Consider the following 27412-nt stretch of genomic DNA (forward strand, 5'->3'; position numbering starts at 1 on the left):
AGGGTTGATTAAAAATGAATGAGCATTTGGTTCATTCAGGCCCCAGATGCATCTGTTATCTTTGTTGCTTATCTTAAAACTGAGATTAGTCTTTGGTAATCTGGTCTACTCAGTCAGAATAAAAGTATCCAAAAGAAAGTGAAAAGAGGAAAAATCAAGGAGAGTGCGGCACCCCAAAACATAAAACAAAAATTCATTGAAAGCAATCAACTCTTGACAAATTTCAGCAGAAGGAAGAACTAATTATTGACTACTTGATATTGCAAGATACAAATCACTGGTGGATTTGAGGTGTAGCTCAGTGGTAGAGCACATGCTTAGCACTTACAAGTAGTCCAATGCCCAGTACAAAAAAAAAAAAAAAAAAAAAAATCACTGGTGATCTTGAGGTGTCATTTCACTATATTGGCTGGAATTGAACCCCAGCTGAAGTTGGAGCAGGCAAGGATAAAATGTAAGAAAATGAAGTTAGTAATTGTAAACATTTTTTTTTTCAGGTGTTTTTTTACAAAGAGAAGCAAACAAATGGGGTTGTACCTGATTGGAGTCAGGGAAATTGTTGTTGTTGTTATTTTGCAATGGCAGTTATTACAAAATTTTATTTATTATTATTATTATTATTACTATTCTCACTTTGCAATGGTAGTTATTTCAACATTTTTTTCTGTGGAGAGGGACAGTCCAACAGAAAAGAAAAAAAGCTGATGATGGAAGGGAGGGGAGCCAAAAGCCAAGTCCTAAAATAGGCAAGAAAAGATGACCCCATAACGGTTACTAGGACTCAGCAGTGTTCGCTAAACGTTGGACGCCATTCTTTATGAATGCTTAAATTTTTAAATAACGTATAGACACTGGGTTAACAAAATAAGATTATTTAAACGCGCATGCTCTCAAGAGCTTGGATTCTGGAATCGGACCTCATTAGTTCATATGAGATTCTGTCACTTAAGACAGCCATTTTTTCTTCCTGGGGCTTTGCTTTCCTCTGAAGGTGACAGGTATCCTGTGCACCTTATTGGGCTGTTTGCCGTGTGCAACTTGGCGCCAAGGCGCTACAAGGTGGGGCACAAAGCCACATGGCAACCGTGGACCCACATCGCCACCCAGACGCCGGGTCCTAGAACCACAAGAGATTCTGCAGGAAGGTCCTCCGAGGGCACGCGCGCAGTCCGTTGGTGGGTGGACAACGCTGTCAACGGCCCCCAAGGTCAGTCCCACCCATCCCCGCCAACCGACACTGTCCCTCCAGAAGGCCCTGACATAAACAACCACAAGCCCCACAAACAGCAATTTTAAGCAGACACCTAGACGAAAGCCTGGAAAACCACCTGAGGTAAAACTGACACGCCAAGAGGCCAGGTCCGCGCCTGCGCCAGCCCAGGGCTCGCCACTCGCACTTGCGTAGTCGTTGCGGGGGGCGGGGCGCTTCTGCCGAACGCTCCCTGGCGTTGGCTTTTCTCGCGCTGTTAGAGGAACGTTTCGTGAGTAGTGAGAGTTCTCGCGGGAACTGTGTTCAAAAAGCCCTGGCGCTTACAGGACTAGTAGGTGAATGAATAGGAGGGCAACTCTCTGGCCGGCTGAGGTTAGCATCACGGATCTGGACGCCGGGACCTCTCAGCTCTTGCCAGCAGCTGGGGGAAGGAGTGAGGACGACAGAGGTAAAGACTAATGAGAGTGGAGACGAACGGTAGGCGGCTGGGAGCAGGGCTTGAGGAAGCCTGGGGCCTGGGTCTTGGCGGAGGCTTTGACCGGAACGCCTTCATCCCGGAACCCTAAATTCTTATAAGCTGGCTTCCAGTCGGGCCCCAGTCTTCGATTGGACGTTCTCGCTTCTCTGGGGAACTCTGGATAAATAGGGAAGGCCAGGCGGCTGCTGGGGGCCTCAGCAGGTGCGTTGGCCCCTGGAGGTGCGTTGTCCAGTACGATGGCCCCCTAGCCACTGTGGGAACCCGAATTAAATGTAAATTATACACTGGATTTTAAAGGTAGTATCCCACAAGAGCTGTATCTCTGGCAATTATTATGATTACGAGTTGAAATGATATTTTGGATGCATTGGGTCAAGTAAAACGTCGAGATGAATTTTGTCCTTTGTTTACTTTTTTAAAACGTTGCTCGAAACTTTCAGATCATGCGTGTCTCCCTGCCCTATTTGTATTCCATCCATTATCATGTTTAATGTTCTCAATAAGCCTGTAAGATGGTCATTACCCTCCTTGTATTGAAGATGATGAAACAAGGCGTTAAGTTACTTGTCCGAATTTGTGCCACCAGTAAGGGATGGAGGTGGAAGGGCCTAGGCAGCTTTGATTTCTAGAGCTTCCTTTGTTCCAATGTTTTTTGTATGCTGTTTTCTGGGGGGGGGGGGTGCGGGTGCGGGTGGAGCGGTGTACCGGAGATAGAACTCTGGGGCCCTCAACCACTAAGCCACATCCTCAGCCCTGTTTTGTATTTTATTTAGAGATAGGATCTCACTGAGCTGCTTAGGGACTAGCCATTGCTAAGGCTGGCTTTGAACTCGGGATGCTCCTGACTCAGCCTCCGGAGTCACTGGGATTATAGGCATGAGCCACTGCGCATGGCTTGTATGCTGTTTTGAGAGGCCAGACAGAAATGTGGTTAGAGCACCAGGCTTTGGAGATGGACTCTGGTTCCCATCTCATTTAGCTCCTGAGTGACTGATAACCCTGAGCAAGTTACTTAACCTTTCTGTGCCACATTAAGATTGCATGTTTAAAATGTAAGTTCTTCTACCCTATGAGATCTTTGAGAACATTGCTAAGAAAATGTACATAGAGCACCAAGCAAAATGTATGGCACATATTAGTTTTAGTTCGTCCATGGCTAAAGGGTATAGGTTAACTCTTTGCAGATTGATAGATTAATTCTTTTTCACTCATTAGAGCTCAGCTGAAAAGTCACGTAATCAGGGAACAGTTCCCTCTTGTTATAGGCTTAGATACCACCTTAGTTACAGCTCTCCCTTTTGCACTTATCACACTTGTAACATTATAGTTTAGTTATTTGATTTGATGCCTTTCTACTAATGGACTGGAAAATTCAAAATACTTTCTAGTGTTTGGATCATTATTTTATCCTCAACACTAAGTGCATTGTCTGACATGTAATAAAATTCCAGCAAATGTTTTGAATGAATGAGAACTAATGTTTTTACTTCCTTGTGTATTCCTTAATGGGAGGCCTTGAGGTTAACCTCATTTTTATTTTGATAGATGGAGATAATAATAATGGCTTAACATGGGCTCATGAAGAGCATTAAATGAGATGATGTATTTGAAGCACTTCTTTTAGCAGGTGGTAAATCCCCAACAAGTATAAGTTATTGTTAATAAAGCAACAGTTAGCTGGCTAGCTTCACTGTATATAGGTTTTGAAAAGGTCTTGCATTTTAAAGTAGTCTGCACTGGTTAGTTTATGGTATCTATTTTACCCTGTTATAAAACCCTATATCTCCTACCTACTGATTCTCAGTTAAGAACTTTGTTTTCTAATTCAGTGATAAGTGAGGCATTTAAAAGGTCACACTAGGGTTGGGGATGTAGCTCAGTGGTATAGCACTTGCCTAGCATGGGCCAGGCCCTGGGTTCAATCCCCAATACCCTGCTACGAACAAAAAACCAACTAGGTTTACTTCAATATACTCCCTACTATATGTCCCTAGTTAATCAACATCTATATTGTATGCTTTGTTTTCATTTTAGAGAAGATATCCATGCTACATTCTCAGTACATTAGACCTCATCCTCTAGTCAAGGACATCACTCTGGCAGTTCTCCAGTATCTCCTATGTCATCTTCTGTCCTGAATTTATCCTAGGGTATACACACATACTGTTTTGTATCTTTAAAATAGTAAGTAAACTTGTCTCTACTTCCATTCCAGCTACTATTCTATTTGTCTGCTTTTTGAAGCAAAACTGTATTTTCTGTCACTTTTTCATCTCCTACCATTCTCTATCATACTCATTTCAAGTGGGCTTTTACCCCATCTTCCCACCAAAATTCTCTTGGGGTCACCAGTGACCTCCATAAATTCAAAATCCAGTGGCCAATTTGACTTAGCAGCAGCATTTGGTATGATCTCTCCTACCTCCTTAATACACTTTGTTTATTGGCTTCTAAGACAGCACATGCTCTTGATTTCTTCCTTACCTCACTGTTAACTCCTGAATATACTTTACATCTTTTTCCTCACCTTCTAGTAGGGTTCAGTGCTTCGTCCTCTTCTCTTTGTTATGTTCATCCTCTGTTGACACTCAATCTGAAGGACTTGTGCTGATAACTTCCAAATTTATATCTCTAGCCTACACCCCTCTCCTACACATATATTCATTCAGCTGCCTGCTTGACATTTTTCATGCAAAACTTGAAATCCTGGTCCCCCTGGCCCCCAAAAAACTTTACATCAATATCTCAAATGAGGGCAACTCCTTCTGCTAGTTGCTCAAGCAGAGCCTTGAAGGTATTTTTACTTTTTAAAGGCATTTTTTATTTTGCTATATTCCATATATAAGAAAATCATGTTGGCTTTACCTTTAAAATATAGGCAGAATCTGGGCATTTCTCACCTACTATGCCACCACCTAGCATGAGGCATTATTATCTCAGATGGTCTCTCTGCTTCCAGTTTTGTTCCATCCTAACTATTCAACACAGCAGTGAAATGATTCTTTTAAATTTTACCAAATTGTCTACTTCAGACGTTGAAGTGACTTCCCATTTCACACACGCTAGAAGCCAAACTCTTTATAATGGACTGATCTGCCGGCTCCTTTATTATCTGTGACCTAAATTCTAGTTCATGTCTTGGACTCTTTTTCCATATTAGGGTTTCCCATCTGCCTGGAACATTCTTCCACACAATGATGCAAACCTATTTCCCATCTTTTGTCTCCTATTTACACCACCTATCTCTTTTGAGCTTTTTTTTTTTTCCAATTCTATTTTCTAATGTATTTAATTATTACACTGTTACTTATTATTTTCCCCTCTTGGAATGTAAGTTTAATGAATGAGTAACTTTGCCAGTTTTACGCCATAATGATCTGAAGTGCCCAGAATGAAGCCTAGCTAATGGGGCATTCAGTAAATGTTTGTTAAATGCATGATTCTATAAACTTAAGACATAGGGAATCATCTGATGCTCTATGAAAGCAAAGTCCAGTTTCAGTTTGGCTTAAAGGGACTAGGGCCAAAGAGGAAGGGACAATAATTGAGGTTAAGTTAAAGTACAGTTATCCTATGTATAAAGTTGTAAGGCTTAGCCTGGAAATTGCTCTGAACATAGTTTTTATTTTACATACTCTGTTAAGAGTAATTAGAAAAATACTGTGAATCAGTTTCCAATGAAACAAATACATTCAGCAAAGTAGTACTACTATAAAAAATAAGACAGGATATTCTTTACTTTATCTTGTGAGTCTGATTTAAAACTGTCTTTTTATACTCTTAAGTAGCAGTCATGCATGCATACCATAAAGTTTCTTGATTTCTGTCACTGCTCTCTTTTTACTTTGATTATTTTGACAGTAACACAATTATGAGATTAATTCTACCTTAGTAATTATGGACATTTAACATATAACAATTGAATAGTTTCCTAATGTTGAGTTTCTTAAGAGCACAATTAAGTGTATTTTTTTTTTTTTCTGTTCTTTTTTGGTTTGGTCTCAAGTAAAAAAAAATATCAAAACAATTTTTGCTCTTAGAACAAGAATGCAAATTTGACTCCTTACAAGTCAGGAATAAAATCTTAATATTATGTTTTTATATGATAGTAGCACTGGGGATACATGGTTCCTTTATTATTGGTTTTATTGTAGGGTGTTTTTTTGTTTGTTTGTTTAAGCTCAAAAAAATTGTATTTCTTCTATTTATAATAGACTAAAAACAGGAAAAGAACATGGAGGCAGATATTGCAGATCTTCGAAGCAAGCTCAAAGAGGTTGAAAAAGAGCGACTAAAAGCTGCACAGTATGGTTTACAACTATTGGAGAGCCAAAGTGAATTGCAAAATCAATTAGATAAATGTCGTAATGAAATGATGACCATGACTGAGGTAAGACTGTGGATTCCTCTGTTTATGAGGGTGTGCTTAGCTATTGAAGGTTTATTTTGTCTAGCAGTAATTATTTTATTTTCTGAAGATCTAATTTCCTATCTATGCCATTTTCATTAAAGGTGAATGAGTTAATGAATTCCTGATATTCTTTCCAAAGCAGTGTGTTCTGAGTTTCAATTATGTTTACTCTTTCTACCACAATTTACCTACCATATTTATCACTAAGTTTTGTTTGTCCACACTCTACATAGGTGATCTCACTTATTTTGGAGCTCTGAAGATCATCTAAATGCTCCCATGGTAGTTTAGCAACCTAAACTGTTTAATTAACAATTAATTAAGAGTTCAAGGGAGGAGCAATAGTCCTCCCTTGAACTCTTAATTAATGTATTCAATTGCCCACTTAAGACTATCTCAAACTTGATATAAACAAACAGAATATTTAATTCCCTGTCTACTAATCCAACATTCTCTGTCTTTAGCTTATTTATTTAGTAAATTGAATGATGTTCAGTTGCTTGACCCAAAAATCTAGAAGTCTCACATTTAGTCCACAAATTCTTAGGACATGATTTATAAAACATCTATCTAGGCCACTGTCTTCTTTCTCCCAGCCTTCTAACCAGATTGCCTGCTCCATCATTGCTATTCAGATCATTCTTTCTCACCATAGAATCCTTCTTTCTCATGGAAAAGCACAAGAGATCATGTCATCTCCTTTCTCAATCTGCATAAGGCTTTCAATTGTATTTACAAAAGACAGTCTGAGGGTTTATACATCCCTATGTGATTTGACTTCTGCTGGACTTTTGCAAACACAGGAAACTGCTTTTCCTTGTTCAGGCTATCCTAGTCTTGCCTTATGGGTTTATATGAGCTCTTTCCTCCTGCTTAGTTGTTCCTCACCCACTCTTCATAGATTGAATCCTCAATCTTCAGATTACAGTTAAATGTCCCTCACAGAGACCAGCCCTAACTAAAGTCGGCATCACTCACTCTTTTGTGGGGGGAGTTCAGGGGGTATAGTTAGCAGGGATTGCACTCAGGGGCACTTAAGCCACACCCCCAGCCCTGTTTTGTATTTTATTTAGAGACAGGGTCTCACTGAGTTGCCTGGCACCTTGCCTTTGCTGAGGCTGGCTTTGAACTTGTGATCCTCCTGCCTCCCTCCTGAGCCGCCAGGATTACAGGTGTGCACCACTGCACCTGGTAGCATCACTCACTCTTAATTCTTTGCAGTACTAATTATCTCCAGGATTGCAAGGTCCTTAAGAATTTTGTCTTGTTCACTGCTATATTCTCTAGTGCTTTGCACACAAATATTTATTGAAAGAATGAATAAATCAGTTTAATTTAGTAAATCCTCAGTGGTATAAACTAAAATTGAAAATTATAAATATAGCAGGTAAAAGTTACTAATGACAGCTCTTGTTTTCCCATATGGTACTGTTCTTGACCACGAGCTCAATACCTAATTATAAAACAAAGCAAAGAATTACAAATCTAATAGTAGAAAATAAAACCATGTTATATACAATGATTTGGAGAAATAACTTATCAAAAATGGAAGTGCTTTTGGAGGAATAATGTTACTTGTTTTAGGTCTTTTTTCTAGTTTCATTTTATCTTATATTTTAAAGCTTCATGAAGGGGTTTGAGCTAATACTTCTCTGTCAATGCCTTCTACAGGGTAGTGAAGCAATTACCATATCTCTATCATGGACTTTACCATACAGTAGGCCCCCTCCTTATTTCTAGTTTCACTTTTCTTAGTGTGAATTACCTCTGGACAACTGTAGTCTAAAAATATTACATAGAAAGTGTCATAGGTAAATAATAAATTTTAAATTGCATGCCATTCTGAATAGTGTGAGGAAATCTGGTGCCATCCTACTTTATCCCACCTGCTCCACCTCACTTCCTCTCCTCACCTAGGCATAGTACAATGAGATATTTTGAGAGAGATCATATTCACATACTTTTATTACAGTATATTATTAAATTGTTATTAGTTATGTTACCAATCTCTAACTTGCCTAATTTAAAATTAAAACTGATCAAGATATGTGTGTACATATGTATATATGGAGTTTGGTTCAACTTGTGGTTTCAGCTATCCACCCAGGGTCTTGGAACAACCCCTGCATATAAAATGCAAATGATATCTGATTTGTGTGTGGAGCTCAGACACCTGAATGATCTGACTAGTTAAACAGTTATTCACTTTATGATGTTCTCTGCATCAGAATGTAGTATGTAAGCATGTGTCCTAATACTTTAAAAACCAATATAGACATTACTTCCTTCAGGAAGTGTATTCTGAGCTAGCACTTACCAGTTACTGTGACTTAATGTAATTGCTGAATTGTGTGTTTATTGTTCCTCTAGACATTGATCCTCCTTGAAGTCAGGCATCATTTTTTATATTTATTTGAATTTCTCTGTTACCTGGCATATTTGCTGGGTTCTTAGTAAGTATGTGTGGAATAGATGGAAGGTTGAATGCCTAAGACCTTGTTTCTGGTCTTTTGTTACCAAAAGTCCCTTTACTTTTTCATGTTCTCTCTCAGATGGACTCCAGATTTGAAGGTTGTGCTATCAAACTGTATTAAATTATAAGTAGCTTATTTTCCTTATCGTCAAACAAATGCCTAGTTTTTGGTCAGCATGAGATAAGACATGCTGCTGTGACAGTTGATATTCCAGCCAAAAGCAGGGACATTTTAACGTAGCCTGATGGTACTCATCATACAAAGTTTTATTCAGATTTTGGAATCCAGAGAATGCCTCCCCAGTTACGTTTTGCATTGCAGGTTACTAGGGCATCAGAGCCCCAGATTGGAAAGTGGTAACCTTGCATCTTTTCTAGAGTTGATGCCTGTACTAACTTCAGCCTGAGTGTTTTTGACATTACTGTACTTTCAGAATATACCTTAGGGATTCACTAAAACTGATGAGCTCCAAAGTTATTCCAGATTTAACATGTGGTTGTACCTCAGAAAGCAGCAAATGTATGAAACAGGAATAAGCCAGTTGAAGGTGAGAACTGATTCTATGTAATAGCTTTAAGTGATTTTTATGTAATTGAATTGTAATTGAATCTATTTTCAGAATTATGAACAAGAAAAATATACTCTTCAGAGAGAAGTTGAGCTCAAGAGTCGCATGTTAGGAAGTTTGAGCTGTGAATGTGAAGCTATTAAGCAACAACAAAAATGCAGCTAGAACAATTAGAAGAGTAGCTAAGCAGAAGCCATGGACAGGAAGTGAATGAACTAAAAAACAAGGTTTGAATATATGTATGTTTTCAGAGCAAAAATGCCCCGTGTTGATGCAACCATCTGTTAATATAAGGTGATAAAGATTTTTCTCAAGTACCACTGTGAAAATAGCATAGATGAGTTTTCTATCATTTTAATGTTGAGAGTAGAAACACTGAGAAACAAAAACTTATAAAATGACTTATAAAAGTGAGACTTGTATCAATATAGCCTTCTAATTACATATAATTTTCCAATTTTGATAACAGCAATTTTTTTTATGATTCATTTATTTAGTAACTACTGAGGCATCCTTGGTCATAGTCAAGCAGTCTCCTTTCAGAAAGAGTGGTCCCTTAGCCTTTACTGCAGCTAGTGGTGTGCTTTGTAATTCTGTAGAACAAATCAGTAGTTCCTTATAAATTACTATATATTAGTATTGATACCTTATAATTTATTTTTTGAGGAAAAACATGATCCAGTTCTCAAAATATATTTTTAAGGGAAATCCTATTGTTATCTCCATATTACTGATGAGAAAGCCAATGTTTAGGTAGATTAAGCAAATTGGACAATGTGAGAGCTAGAAATTGTCAGTTGTGAATTGAAGCAAGTCTTCCTCACACCAAATTCTGTGTCACTGAGTGTGTACATAATCTGATGACACATTACATACTAGTTCCACTTCATACATAAACACAAAATAGACAACAGCTGTTCATGAATGCCCATTCCTTTCTAGCACCCCCACCCATTCAGCCTTCAGATTGCTACTTAGGAATCCAGAACTTCACCATGGCTCCTCTTGGTGTGGAATCCAGACTTTTACAAACCCTTTCTTTCAAAACTTGCTTGACTTTTTTATTGTCTTCTCAGAAGTCTTTTTCAATTTTTAGATTTTTTTTTTATGTAGCATCTTCTAAGATTTTTTTCCATGTCTGTGTACAACCTATACTGCTGCCTTAATTCTTTACTGAATTAGCGCTGTTTTTCTATTTTTTAGTAATTAAATCACATATTTGAGTTGGTTTGTTTTTTCCTAATAGACGGTAAAACAAACAAATAATGCTTTTGTGAAATACATCGTCAGCCTGCACATTACTGACAAATAGTCTAGCTTGTCTGAAACTAGTCTGGTTTTAGACAGTAACGACTGGTAATGATGCATTTTCATTTCTCCTGGTGTTTTTTTTTTTTTTTTTTTTTTCATGTAGCTTTCATTACATAAACAAATGTAGCAGTATAGGGGATATTTTTTCAGGGCCTGAAGTAAGGACCAACTGTAGAGATGGCTTAGGTGGTAGAGCAAAGAGTAAATCAATACAAAATTTTCAGTCTTACTGATGTTCTTAAATCACTTTTGCCAAAAGTTTGGCTTTTTTTTCCCCCCAATATCTTTCTCTTACTAATCATGTTGAATTCATCAGCCTGTTGTGGGGATTTGGCCAACAGAACCTTGATGTAGGCTACTGTGGCTCTAGTCCCCACCATCCCCTCTCCCCTAGACTGTTGTGGTAGCCTTCCAATCAGGCTTCTGCTTTGGCATGGCTTGTCACAGCATCGTTTACACAGCTACACAGTGCTTCTGGTAGCTTTAATGCATCCAAACCACTTGGATGGCTAGAATGGACTGTTTATAAAACAAGGTGGGTCACTATTGGAGTTTTCTTGGAAGCTCTAGTAGACTTTTGTACAAGTTTGGATCATTCAGTGATGTTTTACAGAAAGAAAATACCTTTTGATTTATAAAATTGTGATTTTTTTTTTTTATACTTTAGATAGAAAAACTGAAAGGAGAGTTAGATGAAGCTAGGCTTAGTGAAAAGCAGCTAAAGCACAAAGTAGACCACCAGAAGGAACTCCTGTCTCATAAATCGGAGGAAATACGAATGATGTCTGAGCGAGTCCACTAAAGCATGTCTTCAGAGATGCTGGCTCTTCAGGTCGAGCTGACTGAAATGGAAAGTGTGAAGGTAATTTTTATGGCATGTGTTTTCTTAGATTTTTAAATTTTTCTTTTGCATACATTTTATGTGTTTTTATAATAATTCTAATGAGCTAGTGTGGAGGAAGAAATGTTTTTTTGACCTACTTTGATGTAACTATCCAAAAAATGTTTTATGTAGTTTAGGTGAATTACTTTATTTATAAAATAGTATTAGGTGACCTGATTAAATAAGGCAGACAGTACCTTTAGATTAATGAACGCTCTGAAAGGACATAGACATTTTCTGATCCTAGTTTGTGTCATAATATAAAATGTTAGTACAGTGGAAGTTGAAATTTGTGTGAACATAGATTTTTCATTTCAGACTATGAGTCATTAAAAATTAAAGCCCTGAATTCACAGTCAGAAAGAGCAGTCTCTAGAGCCTTTTGTTTGGTTCCTTGCTGAAAAGTTAAGTAATTTTTAAAATTTTAATAGGTATCTGACAACTTTGACAGGTTTTTGTAGTTTTAATTTGAATGTGAACCACTACAGATAAGTTAGCTGAGCAGCTGCTAAATGAAAGCATTTTCAAGAGAATTTTGTCTTTCGATTTCTGTTGAATAGAATGCTCTCAAGGAAGAAGTGAATGAACTACAGTACAGACAGGAACAACTAGAACGTCTTAGTACTAACTTAATGCGCCAGGTAGACCGACTTAAAGAAGAAAAAGAAGAGCGGGAGAAAGAAGCAGTTTCATACTATAGTGCCTTAGAGGTATTATGATTACAGTAGTATTGTTTCCAGTTTTTAAATTGTTTTCATACTGATTTAATCTCTATTAGCTAAATTGTTTTCTTTTGAATTTAGAAAGCTCATGTAGCAAATCAAGATCTGTAGGTGCAGTTGGGCCAAGCCCTCCAGCAAGCCTTGGATCCCAATAGTAAGGGCAACTCTTTGTTTGCAGAGGTACTTACAAGTATTCTAATAATTGAATTGGGTAAACTGTTATTTCATTTAGTACAAGAACAATTAAACATATAATGTTTTCCAGGTAGAAGATCGAAGGGCGGCAATGGAACGCCAGCTTATCGGTATGAAAGTCAAGTATCAGTCACTAAAGAAGCAAAATGCATTTAATAGAGAACAGATGCAAAGAATGAAGGGGTGGAATTACCGCTCTTAAATGTTTGTTAAATCTACTTCATATTAGCATTATATAGATAAATATGTCACAAAAGCCATCTTTTCCTTCAAGGGGTATACTTTCATATTTTTTTCTAAAACTGCATGATTTTTTTAAAAATTAGAAATTCCAGGTAGATCATAAGATACTTTTATGTTTTCAAAAAGTTAATCTTGGAAAAACATTAGTGTGTTTAGCAACTACTAATTGTTTATTTTAATGGTCATTCACTAACCTTGCCAGGGAGGTTTAAATCTTTGTAGAATAGGGAAAAGGAATTTAAAAGTATTTGTTTCTCACTTATTCTGAGTCTTTCTGGGTTCCCGCATCAAATGAGACTAGCTTTTGCCATTTCTCACTTCTCATGAAGGCTTATTTTAGATGGAAATTTGAACTATTTAGGGTTCCCTTTTCTTGCAGCTCCTCAAAGCATTTAATTTTAAGGGTTTTGTTGGTTGTTGCTGCACACAAATAAGAAGTAACAGAAAACCTTATGGCAATTAGAAAGATTCCAAGATTATAGCAGTCCTTAGAATTCCAACGTATGGTCTGTTCTGCCTGATGTTCCTAAGGTGGTGTTTGGAAGAAAGTTTAGATTTTTTTTTTTTTAAGATGTCAGTTTTACCAGAGAAATGGGAAAGGTCACTGATTGAACTTGGAATTAGATGGACTGGATTGAAGCATAGTTGTCATTTGCTATTTGTGTTACCTGGGACATATATTCTGAGAGCATCTAAAAGGCATACCTCATTTACAAAGTAGAGGTGATAGAACTTGCCTCTCAGAACTGTCTTGGGGTTAAAGTGTAGAAAAATACTCATATGGTACTTCCCATTCTTATCATTGTGAATATCATGTTTGTGACTGAGCTGCTTAACAATTTTCCCTACTTAAGTAAAGCTAATGGAGAATTTTGAGAAATCGCTTTAACAGGAGTTAGTATAGGTGGTGAATAGCAGGCCACGTTTGTCCAGGCTTACTTACCAGTTAAATGACACCCTCTGGACCACAGTCATGCTGTTCAATTTTGTATCACAAACTAGGTAAAACTATATTAAAGACTTCAGATATCATTAAAAAGTAGAAGTACTCCAAAGTTATGTCTACAACAAAACTAATTGATGTATATTTTCCAATTATTAGACTAGAAATAACTAGTTTTCAAAACAAGTTCTAAATAATATTAGTACAAAATACAAATTGTTCCAGAAATATGCTTATCAGAATATCTCAATTTTGTTGTGGTGGGGGGATTCTAGTTACAGATTGCTACATTGCTACAGATGAAAGGATCACAAACTGAATTTGAGCAGCAGGAACGGTTGTTTGCCATGTTAGAGCAGAAGAACGGTGAAATAAAACATCTTTTAGGTGAAATTAGAAATCTGGAGAAATTTAAGGTACGTATAATATCTTGAAAAGATGTGGCTGGATTTTTATTTGGATATCTTAAATTTTCAGTTTAAATAGGTTTCTCATGGTATAATTGACTTTTAGTTTCAGTACATATTGACCCAATCTTTAAATTATTTTTTTCTTGTCTCTGCTTTTCAGTATTATTGACCATGCTTCTTTTACTAAAGCAAAGACAAACCAATCTATTCTGTTTTTGTTGTTATTATCTGGTTATTGTTTGTAAGTACCTATACCTTTAGTGTACAACTCAGTGAGTTTTAACATATATATGTTTATATGTATACACACACACACACGTATTTATATCTGTATATGTATATTCTTACAATTACTATCAGATTACATAAAATGTTCCTAGCACTCCAGAAAAGCCCCATTTAAATGAAGTGCTCCCACCTCCTAACTTTGTGTCAACATTATGTGAACATTCTGTTGAACTTCATATAAATTGAATCATGTAATATATATACCCTTGTTTCTGTCTTCTGCTCAGTGTTATGTCAGTGAGATTTCTTGCCTGAATGTCATCAGTAATTATTTTTTAGTGCTATCTGTTCCATTATTTTTAGAGCTTTGTCAATTCAACATTGTATATCCACTGGAATTTATGGATGTCTTTAATAAATTCTAATAAATTTATTTTATTTTGCAATTAGTGCAACCTTCCAGGAAAGTGAAAGTACTCCTACATGCCTTTGACTCAGAGCTCCCTATTTCTTATTTGTACGCTTGATTCATAACTTTTTCTGTTTTTATATGTTTTTTCTTAAACTTTGAGAGTGAGTTCCAAACCAGATGTCCTTTTACCCCTAAGCACCATGATGTTATTGGAGATATAAGCAAATGGTCAAAATTACAAATTAACATTGATATGCATTGAACCATGCTATTAACCAAGCTACTTTTTACATTTTGCCAGTTATCATTGATACCCTGTTATGGTTTAGATATGAGATGTCCTTCAAAAGCTCTTGTGTTAGTGCAAGAATTTTTAGAGGGGAAATGTTTGGATTATGAGAGCTTTAACCTGATCCGTGGATTGATCCACTTATATGGATTAACTGAGTAGTAACTTTAGGCAGGTAGAGTGTGACTAGAGGAGTTAAGTTACTGGAGAGGCGACTGGAATTTTGTCCCTGGTGAGCAGAGAGCTCTCTCTCTCTCTGCTTCCTGATTACCATTTTCTAAGCTACTTTCCTCCCCCACACCCTTTCACTATGATATTCTACCTCACCTTGGGCCCAGAGCAATAGAGTTGGCCATCTGTGGATTGAGACCTGAAACCATGAACCCCAAGTAAACTTCTCCTTACATTGTTCTTGTTAGATCTTTTGGTCACAGAGATAAAAAAAAAAAAAAAAAAAAAAGCTGATGAAAACATACGCTAAGCAAATTTTAAAAGAAAAAAAAAAAAACCTAGTGTTTTCAATTCTAGGGCCTAATCCAAGGTTGCATGTTTTACCATGAAGTCTCTTCAGTCTTCCTTAATCTGGAACAGTTTCTCTTTCTTTATTTTGACATTTTTGAAGAAAAAATTGTTTATATGACTTTATCTCTGTTTCTTCTAAAAACTATTAAAAGTATTATAATTTTAGCTAAATTTGCAGTGTGTCACTTGGCAGGTATATGTAGTCTATCCCTGGGGCTTTGTGCTATACTTTGAAAATTGTGACCTTAAATTAGGAGGATTTTTAAATGTGCAATCTCTGAAATTCTTTGCAAGTTTTTAAACATCTGCTTTTTTTTTTTTTTCCAGTAAAGAAAATATTCAAAGAGTGAATCAGAATATTTAAAGCGTGGATACCAAAAATAACCTCAAGAATCTCCTCTCTTTTTCCTATTTTTCCATTGTATAGCTTTGTCATACCAGAATTCAACCCCAAAAGCATTTGCTTCTCTCATTCTAAAAGCCAGGAGAGTGAAATCCTAAGACAGGTATAGTTGGAGTCAGAGATATGAGTGTGAGTTAGATCTGGATTCACAATCTAGCTCTTGATTTACTTGCCAGTAGTACCTTGAGCCACTTTTCTTAGAAGGACTGGTGGTTCTTGTACCTACTGCACTCAGGTAAGTGGGTAGATCTTTGAAGAGTATTTGTCAAAGGATGAGAGATTAACATGTGGCTGCTGCCACTGTTAATAAGCATACAGTAACCTAATTTGTTATGTAAGTAATAAGAATTTTTGCTTTCTTTAGAATTTATATGAAAGTATGGATTCAAAACCTTCAGGCAACTCTGGTGCTCTGGAAGATAACACCTATTATACAGATTTACTTCAGCTAAAGCTTGAGAACTTAAAGTAGGTGTCTGGGTTGGCAGATGGAAGATAAAGACTTTTTATTTATTTTAATAGATAGTATTCATATAATAACAAATTTTTAAGTTCAAATTGCTAAAAGAAATTTCCACAGAAAAGAAAGTCAATAACATGTCTTTGTGTAATACATGAGTTTTATGCAAGATTTAATAATTACTAATTACTGAAGAATACTTTCAGTAAATAATTTGTGTTTAGCTTTTTAGATTGGTAAGTAAAAAGGACTTTCATGTAGAAAATATTCTTATAATCCAAATTTTTCAAGAATAAGTATCTCATAACTTAAAAGGAATTTATGCATGAATCACCTTGGAATAATGCATGAATTTTGGCAGCGGGGGATGCTATTGTTAAACTTTAATTATTTGTTGTTTCTTTGTTACTAGAAATCCCAAAGAAATATATTTTTAACCAAGTGTTCAAATATAAAATTAAAGATTCATCCCACTAAGTTATTCACAAAATTATATATTAACGTTCCTTGGTTCTTCTTTTCTGTTACTGTAGCAAAGAAAATGAAAGCAGCAAAAGTGGATTGTCCATACAGCGGAGGAAAGCATTGTTTGAGAGCCATCGGGCCCTGGATATCAAGCGAAAACTTTTTGCAAATGAAAGATGACTTCAGCTTGCAGAAAGTGAAAATATGAAACTGAGAGCTAAGCTAGATGAATTAAAGCTGAAGTATGAACCTGAAGGTATGCAAGTTTCCTATGTTTTTGTTTTTTAAGTCCTAAGTAGCTCTGAGAAAGTGTGTCAACATTTTTTTCAAACTATAGCTTTTAGCAAATCTCATTACAAACCAATTTTGTGGTTATCAATCTGTAGTTAATAAGGGAAATTTACAGCTGAAAAATTCAAAGGGAACTAGGTATGCATGAATGTGATATGTGGCTTTTTTGGATGTCTAGGCTTCATCATACTGACACTTGAGGCTTTTCCACTTAAAATCGTAGCATATTTTCATACCGAAAAGTTAAATAAGCAGCTAATGTTGGAAGTTATGCTAATTCAGATTATTTATAGAAGATCTAAACACAGTTTAAGTGCTTGTGATTATTCTTCCGCCGATGAAAATCTGAGGAGGCATTGCAGGATTCAGACTCCTTTTGTGTTTGTCTGCCACCATCCCATTGAGCAGAGTTTATTTATGTGGCCTTGCTGTCACAGCAAGGCAAGATTGAGAAAATTCAATCTTGATTCTCAGGGGCCATGTTCCAAGTAAATATTGGGAATTCTATATTTTTTATTGACACATAATAATTGGGCATTTATTATGTTTCTATTTATATATACATTATGTAATGATTAAATGAAGGTAATTAGCATGTGATCACCTTAAATATTCATTCTTCATTGAGAACACTCAACTTCTACAAAATCAACCTGGTTTGGATTCCACAGATGAATAGGAACGTGTAGTGTTTGCCTTTTTGTGCCTGACTTATTTCATTTAACACAAGATTCTTAGTTCATTCAAGTTGTCACAAATGACAGGATTTCATACCTTTTGTATGAATGCACAGTATTCCATTACTTATACATATCACATTTTCTTTCTCCATTTATGGGAGTTCAGATATCTGGAAACACACACACACACACACACACACACACACACACACACACCCCTAGTATTGGGATTGCTGGGTCACATGTTAATTCTATTTTTAATTTTTGAGAAACTTCCATACTATTTTCCATAACGACTACTAATTTATAGACCCACTCACAGTATATGAGAGTTCTCCTTTCTCCATAGCCTCACCAGAATTTCTTTTTTTTTTTTTGGATAATAGTTATTCTAACTTGGGTGAAATAGTTTCTCATTGTGGTTTTAATTTGCATTTTTTTCTGATGTTTAGTGATTTAGTGGTGTTGAGAATTTTTTTGTAGACCTCTGTATTCTTTAGAAAAATGTCTGTTCAGGTCTTTTGCCCATTTTTAAAATCAGATTATATGAAGGATTTTTGCTATTGAGTTCTTTTAGTTCCTTATAGATACTACATAGTAATGCTTTGTTAGCTGTATAATTTGCAAGCAATTTCTTCTATTCTGTAGTTTTTCTTCACTTTGTTGATTGTTTTCTTTGCTATAGAAATTTTTTAGTTTGATATTATCCAGTTTGCTTATTTTTGCTTTTGTTTCTCCTGCTTTTGAGGAATTGTCTAAAAAACCTTTGCCCAGACCAAGGTCATGTAGCATTTCCCTATGTTTTCTTCAAGTAATTTTATAGTTTTTAGTTGATTTTTGTATATGATAAGAGAGAAGTCTGGCACAAAAAGACAAATACCACACGATCTTATTCATCTGTGAAATTTAAAAAAGGTTGATTTTGTAGAAGTTGAGAATGTTCTCAATGAAGAAACAATGAATATTCATGGTTCTACATGTGGAGATCCAGTTTTCTCAGCACCATTTATTAAAGGACTGTCCTTTCCCCAGTATGTGTTCTGAGCTCCATTGCTCTCTTCACTGTTTTTGTGCCCGTACCATGCTATTTTGGTCAGTTTAGCACTGTAGTATATTTTGAAGTCAGGTACTAGGATTGTTCCAGTTTTGTTCTTTCTGCTCTTTGACTATTTGAAATTTTATTATTTAAGACAGGTTAGGATTATTTTTTTTCTTTTTCTGTAAAGAAAATTATGGAATTTTGATGAGGATTGCATTGAATTTGTAGATTGCTTTGGGTAGAATGAATATTTTAACAATATTAATTCTTCTAGTTCATGAATATGAGATATCTTGCCATGTTTTTCTGTCTTTTCAATTTTCACCAGTGTTTTATGGTTTTCACTGTAGAGCTCATTCATCTCCTTGATTAAATTATTTTATTTCACTTTGTTTTTTAAAAACCATAGCTTTTATAAATGGGATTACTTTCCTTATTTCTTTTTCAGATAATTTGCTATTGTTGAATGGAAACACTACTGACTTTTATATATTGGCTTTAGTATCTTATATCCTTACTGTATTTATTAGTTCTAATAGTTTTTAAGTAGAGTATTCAGAATTTTCTGTAAAAGATTCTATTATCTGAAAACAGGAACAGTTTCCTTTACAATTCGGCTCCCTATTATTTCTTCCTTTTATCTAATTTCTCTGGCTAGGACTTCAAGTTCTGTGTTGAGTCATAACAGTGAATGCTGGTGGCATCCTTGTCTTGTTCTAGATCCTAAAGGAAACACTTTGATTTTGACCCTGTTGAGTATGATGTCTGTGGGTTTATCATCTATGGCCTTTAATAAACTGAGATGTGTTCCTTCTATGCCTAATTTATTCAGTTTTTATCAAAAAAGGATGTTAAGTTTTGTCAATTTTTTTTCTATTGAAATGATCGTATGGTGTTTGCCCTTTTGTCTGTAATGTGATATATCAGCTTGTTGATTTGTGTTTTAAGCCATTCTTAGATCCTAGGGTGAATTCCATTTGATGGTGGTATTTAATTATTTTGATATGCTGTTGCCTTCTGCTCTCCAGAATTTTTTTTTTTTCAGGTTTTCCAATTTGTTTGTATTTACTAGTTCTTAAAATTCTTTGTTTCTCTGGGGTCAGTTTATGTTTCCTTTTTCACCTCTGATTTTTTAAAATTTATTTGAGTTTTTTTTTTTGTTGTTGTTGTTGTTTTTTTTTGGTCTGGCTAAAGATTTATTCATTTTGTTTATCTTTTCAAAAACCAATTCTTCATTTATCTTTTATTTTCTTTTTTTCCTCTATTTTGGTCATTTGTGCTCTGATCCTTACCATTTCTTCCTTCTACTAATTTTGGTCTTATTTTTTTTTTTCTTATTTTTTTCTAGTTTATTGAGATGAGACATTGAGATCTTCCTTCTTTTTTTAAAAAAAATTTTAAATTGTTTTTGAACCTTTATTTTGTTTATATGCAGGGCTGAGGATTGAACCCAGTGCATCTCACGTGCTAGGCAAGCACTCCACCACTAAGCTGTTCTCTTCCTTCTTTTTTTGAAGTAGGAGTTTATTGCTATAAACTTCCTTCTTAGAACTGCTTTTGCTGAAAGCATAAAGTTTTTGCATATTTGGTATATTTTCATTTTTACTTGTGAAAAGAAATATTTAAATTTATCTTTTAATTTCCTCATTGACTTATTGGTTGCTTCTAAGTGTGTTTAATTTTTACATCTTTGTAAAGTTTCTGATATTCTCTTTTGTGGCCTGACATGATACCCTTGAGAACATTTCATGTGCAATTGAGAGGAATGTGCTGCAGCTGGTGCATGGAAAGGTCTGTAACTTCTTTAGCTCCATTTGGTCTAGAGTACAGTTTAAATCTGATGTTTCTCTGCTGGTTTTCTGGCTAGATGCTCTTCCATTGCTAGAAGTGGGCTGTTAAAGTACCTTATCACTGCAAAAAAATTGCTGCCTATCGTTCTACATTTAATAATGCTTGCTTTATGTATTTAGCCATATATTTACAATTGTTGTATACTCTTTTTTTTGTTCTGTAATGGCCTTGTCTCCTCAGTTTTTGACTTGAAGCATATTTTATCTAAGTATAACCACTCCTACTCTCTTTTGGTTTCCATTTGAATGGAATATCTTTTTCCATTTGTTCACTCTCTGGCTATATTCCTTACAAGTGAGTGTCTTGTAGGCAGCAGAGTCAGATTTGGGTACTGTCATGTAATTACTTGTTTTCTGGTTGTTTTGTACATCTTTGTTCTTATCTTCCTGTCTTCCTTTGTTGTTAAGTGATTTTTTTTTTTTCCTATCAGCATGTTTTGATCCCATGGTTTTTATTTTCAGTGTATCTATTTAAGGTTTTTGCTCTGTGATTACCATGAGGCTTTCACAGAACATCTTATAATTACAACAGGTTATTTTGAGCTGCAACAACTTAATTTCAAAAACAAAAAAGAAAAAAGCCTTCTACTCTTCAACTCCATTTCTCTCCCATATTTTGAGTTTTTGATGTTAAAATTTACATCTTTTTATATTACATATCCCTTAGCAGATTACTGTATTTGTATTAGTTTTGTCCTTTAGGCTTCTTACTAAGGATATAAATGGTTTACATCCCCTAGCTCCCGTGTTATTTTGGATTTATCAGAATGCTCACTTTTACCTGTGGATTTTTATACCTTCAGATGTTTTCATATTAGACATTCTCATTTTTTTTTTTTTTCCCTCTTTGCATTTGAAGAACTCCCTTCAGCCTTTCTTGTTAAGATAGGTCTGGTTGCCATGAGTGCATTCGGGTTTTGTCTGGGAAGGTCTGTCTTCCCTTTACTTCTGAAGAAGCTTTGGTGGGTACATTATTCTTGGTTGGCAGATGTTTTTCCTTCAGCAGTTTGGATATCATCTCATTCCCTTATGTCCTTTGGGTTTTTGCTGAGAAGTCCACCAGTCATATTGGAATTCCCTTCTGTGTCACTTGCTTCTTTCTTTCCTCTTGCTGCTTTCAAAGTCCTCTTTGTCTTTGACCTTTGAGAGTTATTTGGGTTGAATCTGATTGGCAAACTTTGATTATCCTATAATTGGGTGTTTGTATCTTAGATTTGGAAAGTTTTCTGTTATATTTTTGAATAAACTTAATTCTAACCTTTTGTCATTCTCTAGATCCTCTTGGACACCAATGACATAGATTTGCTGTATTAATGGTGTCCCAGAGATCTCATGAATTTTCATCATTCCTTCTCATTCTTTTTTCTCCTCTGTTTTCAAATAGCCTCTTATCAAGCTCACCAATTCTTTCCTCTTCTTGATCAGTTCTGCTATTAATGCCCACCATTGGCTTTTTTATTTCATTTATTTATCAGCTCCAGGATTTGATTTTTAAAAATTATTTCAATCTGTTAAATGTCTCCTTTTAAAATTTTCTTAATTGGTCCTCTGTTTTCTCGAAGTTTCTTGAGTTTTTTTTTAAACCAGATATTTTAAATTCTTTGTCTGCCAAATCATGCATATGAATGTCTTTTGGGTCTATCTTTGGCAATATGTTTTGTCCATTTGATAAGGACATCTTTCCTTGGCTCTTTTTAGTCCTTGTAACATATATCTTTGTCTCTGCATTGATGAATTAGGTATCTCTTCCTTTTTTTTTTTTTTTTTTCCCAGTCTGGACTTGTTTGTGACTATTCTACTTCAGTAGGCTTGTTTAGACATTTTTAGCAGACTGCCTATGGTATTCCATTTCAGCATTAGAGGGCACCCTGAGCTCAGGTTAGATGCAGGTTTTTTGACAACTCTGCTGCTGGTGCATTTTCCAACCTGGATGGACCCATGGGAGATTCATGGAGTACACTCAAGGCATGTGGGAGAGCCAGTCAGGCTCTTGAGTCCAGAGGATCTATGAACCCCGCCTCCAGCAGTAAACATTCCTAAACATTCTGTCTGCTAGCATGTCTCCTCTGGCAGGGATTGAGGGCCAGTGCCAAGTTCTGTGTGCTAGTTCGAGCCCTACTTCTCCTTCCTTCTAGCTGGTCTCAGGAGCATCCCACTGAGTATTCTCAGTGCTTGCTGTGAGCCCATGCAGTGAGACTCCCACAGAGGGACTCTGGTGGTGAGGAAGTCAAATATCTATTTCTTGCTTACTTTTTTCAGTGTACACACTGAGTTCTGGGGGCTTTCTGCGGGGTGATACCATGAAAGCTTGGGGACAAGGGGTTGCAGTAACAGGGAACCTTTCCCCTTGTGGGCTTCACAGTCTAACTTACCTGTTCTGGTTTTCTGAGTTCTTGTGAATGTATTTTTGTGGCATATAGTTATTTAGCTTGGTCGTTCTGTAGGGGATTTATCACTGGAGATTTCTACCCGACCTCTTCTCGTACAGTTCTAGCCTTTAAGGAAAAATGTTTGGACAGTTATTAGAGCAAGTCACATCACCGAGAAAAAATAGCCCAATACACCCTCTGCCTCTTGTATACTACAAAAAATGAACTTTGCTATGTATAAATTTTAAAATAAAAGGCCAAATGTAAAGAAGTCCATGAATGTGATGGTCCTAACTCCCTCCCCTCCCCAAAAGGTATTGTCAACATGTTTTAGTTTAAGGATTCTCAACGGGTTTCTGCCCCCACCCTGTTGACAGGCTGAACTCTGTTCATTGTGGTCAATAGTGGGGAAAATGTCAACAATGAGAAGTTTTTTATATTGTTTTAAATGTCAACAATGAGAAGTTTTTTATATTCTTTTGTCCTTTTTCTCTTCCCTGATCCTAGTAAGCTCCTCTGAGTAAAAATTACCCATTAGGAATTTCAGGGGTAGTGTGCTGAACGGAACACAGAAAGGGACAGGAGGATGGTTAGTAAATCCAGATGATCTGGGTTTCAAAGGAGCAGCAAGGGATATCCAATATTTAGAGTTTGACCTGTTCTTTTCATTTAATCCTTGTAACAGACAAAGAAAGCAAAGTAAGTATTTTTAATCCGCATTTTGCAGATTTAGAAACCTTAAAATGTAGGATGATTAAATACTTTCCAAAGGTCATCCAGCTGCTAAGTGCCAGACTTGATCCTAAACTCCCTGACTGTTTGCCACTGCATCTTTATCTCCATGGCACCAAGGTCTCCCTTAGGAACCATCTCCCCTTAGAATTTTTTATCAAAATACCACAAGAGAACATTTTATTCATTCCTAGAATTCCTGTATTGAGTTCCCAAGGAAAAACTTATGGTCAAAATAACCTATAAAAGCTTTAATTAATGCAGTCTATGAAAAAGAAAGAAAAAGAAATAGATTTCAGTGAGGTGATGAGTGGATTTTGAAAGAATAGAAAAAAGGAAAAGACTTTATGTATAACTGCTCTCCCTTGGTCTGTCTTTTGTTCATTGACTGGATTTTTCTAATGGTTTTCATTCTCAGAGAAAATCGAAGTTCCTATACTCAAAAAGAGGCGGGAGGTGCTACCTCTGGATGTGACCCCTGCTGAAGACGAATGTGCCAGTGGTGCTGCCGGGGAAGGAACTTCTAGATTCCCACCTCACAAGGAGACACAGTCCTGACCTAACCCTTCAGAAGGTGACTTGCAGTTAGAAAAGTCAGTGTCTGCAAACACTCCCACTGCCCCTCTCTCTCCTCACAAAAATCTGCCCGTGGATGTGCAGCCAAAGGAGAAGAAATGTGTGAAGCTTGCTCAAGCCTTACGTGAAAGAAGTGAGAACACGCCCGGCTCTCTCAGGTCAGTGTCCTCTTTTCAAGGCAGCCAGCAGCCCTCCCTTTCTCTCCCTTCTCGCTGCATGAGCTATGCTCTTTGTCTCTTTATCTGTCTTCTCAATATTGCATGCAGTCTAATCCCCCAGTTTCATCTGCCCTCCTTCAACTTCTTTAAAACTTTGAGAAAGACAAAAATGATTGCAAGGGGAAAGGACTCCTGAAGAAGGGAGTCATTAGAAAGCCACACATCTCTCTTGTTGGTTTGAATAAATGTGCTATTACTTTTCTCCTGGTAAAGGAGTAGCCATGAAGGAACAATCAACTTACCTTCTCAAAGGTTTTCCAGTAGTCTGAAGACAGTTTAGTTAAGAAAATGTAGGTGAAGTTTTCTATGGCTTTTGATGACGTTTATACCAGTCCTTCAGACATTACTTTTAATTATTTTGACATTTTTAAATATCCAAGGTAGTTTGTTTCCATTTTTTCTAAAACATCAAAGCCTCCAATTTCTGCATAATTGAATTTGTGACTTAAAAGAGAAAGTGTCAGATATGTGTATCTGAAGGACTAGTTGAAGGGCCTTGTCCTTTAAAAGGAATAGAAGTGAGAAGGTAAGAGCAAGTGAACAGAGGGAAGAGGATGTAACTGGCTGCAGCTGGAGTTCTGGGCGTGCACAGCAGGATCTGGGTAGGATAAACAGAAGTGAGTGAGGGAAATGGAGGGGAAATCAAGATGAAGGTTTTGTATTGCAATGGCAGATATATTAAAAATAAACACTTTTAGACATGTAAAATTCAAACTTGTTTCTGTGAAAGTAGCCAGCTTGGGTTGTCTCCAATGAAGTGAGCTTTTTAAGGTACTACTAGGGCTACTTTGTTCTTAGAAAGAAGGGAACAGAGTCAGGCATTTTCTGTGTGCATTCGATCGAAAAAGTAAAACAGTCCATCGTATGTAAAAGAACTTCCTTGTATGTTTTATCTGATTTTTCTTTAAATTTTCAGTGCTACTAAATGTACTCAACAATGATAAAACTCTAGCTGCTGTTGTTATTGTAAGGAAGACTAATTAATTATTTCCTTCCTTGAGTTTTTGTATAATGTTGTAAGTCACATAAAATAAGAGCTTGATATTCTTGAGGAAATGACAAATGGATGCTACCTGACAGTACCCATAGCGCTAACTGTTCTGAGGCGAGTTCCGCAGGCCGTGCATGTGTGTGTGTTGCTCACTGTGGGAGTGTGCCTATGGCCAGTGCGGGTTGCGTGGCTCACGGTGTGGGTGTGTGTGTGGCCTGTATGGTCTTCCAGAGGTGGATTTCCAGAACCGATCAGTGCATATCTTGCCAGCTATGTTGCCTTTATTTCTTCTTCTGCCCTTTTGTGCTTGAAAAAAATATTGCTTCAATGTATCTAGTTAAATTGTTTGACTCAAATTGCTTATTGGAAACTATTTGCCTTGCTAGTTAAACAAAAACAAATAAAATACCACAAAACACTTGATTTTTTTTTTTTTTTTTTTGCGTGTGTGTGAGTCCATCTGCTCACTGCAGACATTTCCAACCTTGTGTCTTGCATACTTAACTTAGGTACACAATCTGAAGATGATTTTATAACAAAAGTGGCTTTTATTGGAAACTTCACTGTCGCATGCTTCATAAATTTAATTGATGCTCTTCTTTAAAGTGTTCGCAGGCCTATTTTATTATCTCCCCACTGTTTATATTTTTCTTTAACTATTCTCCTAGTTGAAACTCAGTTTGAGTGTGTTTTCATTGTCTGAGACAGACATCTGTGCAGCCAGGATCCCATGGTGTTTTCATCTTGTGCATGGGCCTTTTGTGTGTCATGTTATCTTTAAAATATTGCTCCAGCATTTCAATTTTTGTGTTATGTGTACTTATCATGATAGATATCTCATCAGATTTAATTCTTTAATCTAGGCCTTAACACGCCTTTTTTATCAACCTTAACATATTTACTAGACATTTAAAAATTAAGTCTATTGATAAGAATAATTCCTTTCAAGAGTCATTTAGTATTTTAATGGTACTGGAGTCAACTAATTTTTTTCCTTATTAAAAAAAAAATGGCACCATTCCTCCTTAGAGGCTCAATATATTACGGGTTTGTTTCTCTATTTTTTTTCCTTAACTACATTTGAATTCAGAGTGGATGCTTTAATGCCTGTAGGTTAGCCGCTGAGTCAATGCTTCAAACAGACGTTAATGAAGGGAAAGAACCTGCAAGCAAATTGGAAAAAGAACCTTGTAAGAAATCACACCCTATTGTATACGTGTCCTCCAAAGACCCAGTGTCCTCAGCAGTAAGGACTTCTCTCTGATCAGAGGGAGGTACTACTTGCCCTGAGGTTACTGAGGAGTTTAGTTAAGAGCCAGAGAGGTACCAGAGTTCGAAATACTTACGTCTCCTCATTGTATCAAGAGCTGGCATTTCCATGCTTCTCAACCAGGCTTTCAATTTTGATTGTGATTCTAAGGAGAGTTTCTTAAGTGATGACCCTTCATGGATCTTCTGTGATTCACACTGAGTAAACTGTTAACAGAAGGAAGACTATACTTAATTTAAATCTACATGCAGTGTAGTGTCTGGATTTTTTTCAAGTGAAGTGAATATTTTAACCTACCTTCAGAGCCATATATTCAGAGAATGAACTAATATACTATTATATTTTCGTTTGTAATCTTTTTATGAACATAGTTTTTCATTGTATTGTAAAAATAGTAAATTTGTTTTGAAAATATATATTGTTATAGATTTTGTCAGTATTTAAAGCACCTATATGTATCTTTATTTATATTCACTTTATGACTGAAGCATATGAGACAAATAATTTTTAAATATAAAATAAAATTGCAACAAGTTCTCCTCTTTGTGTTTTCTTATTCTGTGTGGATAACAGGATATTATCCAAAAAGAATAAAGGTGTGGTCAAAAAAAGAAACTTCAGGGATTCTCAATTCCTTGATACCTATGATCTTACATATAAATATATGTATTTTATATATAACTTTATATTTTGTGAATACATACCTATATATTAAAAAAGATTTAATGCTAAACTTTCTAAATGAATATAGATTGGTTCATAGCAATTT

The 27412-nt window shown here is 36.0% G+C and overlaps 1 pseudogene across 1 annotated transcript; it reads left to right on the forward strand.

Moving 5' to 3' along the window:
- The first annotated feature begins 1539 nt into the window (after window positions 1-1539).
- LOC143383543 (protein Spindly-like) lies at window positions 1540-26623 on the forward strand (annotated as a pseudogene). Its single transcript, XR_013089157.2, has 12 exons — window positions 1540-1658; window positions 5903-6078; window positions 9193-9368; window positions 11120-11314; window positions 11896-12045; window positions 12139-12237; window positions 12323-12460; window positions 13714-13854; window positions 16067-16170; window positions 16696-16883; window positions 24007-24322; window positions 26487-26623. The product of XR_013089157.2 is annotated as a protein Spindly-like (transcript).
- The last annotated feature ends 789 nt before the right edge of the window (window positions 26624-27412 follow it).

Source organism: Callospermophilus lateralis, chromosome 1, assembly GCF_048772815.1.
Source record: "Callospermophilus lateralis isolate mCalLat2 chromosome 1, mCalLat2.hap1, whole genome shotgun sequence".
In the NCBI taxonomy this organism is placed as follows: Eukaryota; Metazoa; Chordata; class Mammalia; order Rodentia; family Sciuridae; genus Callospermophilus; species Callospermophilus lateralis.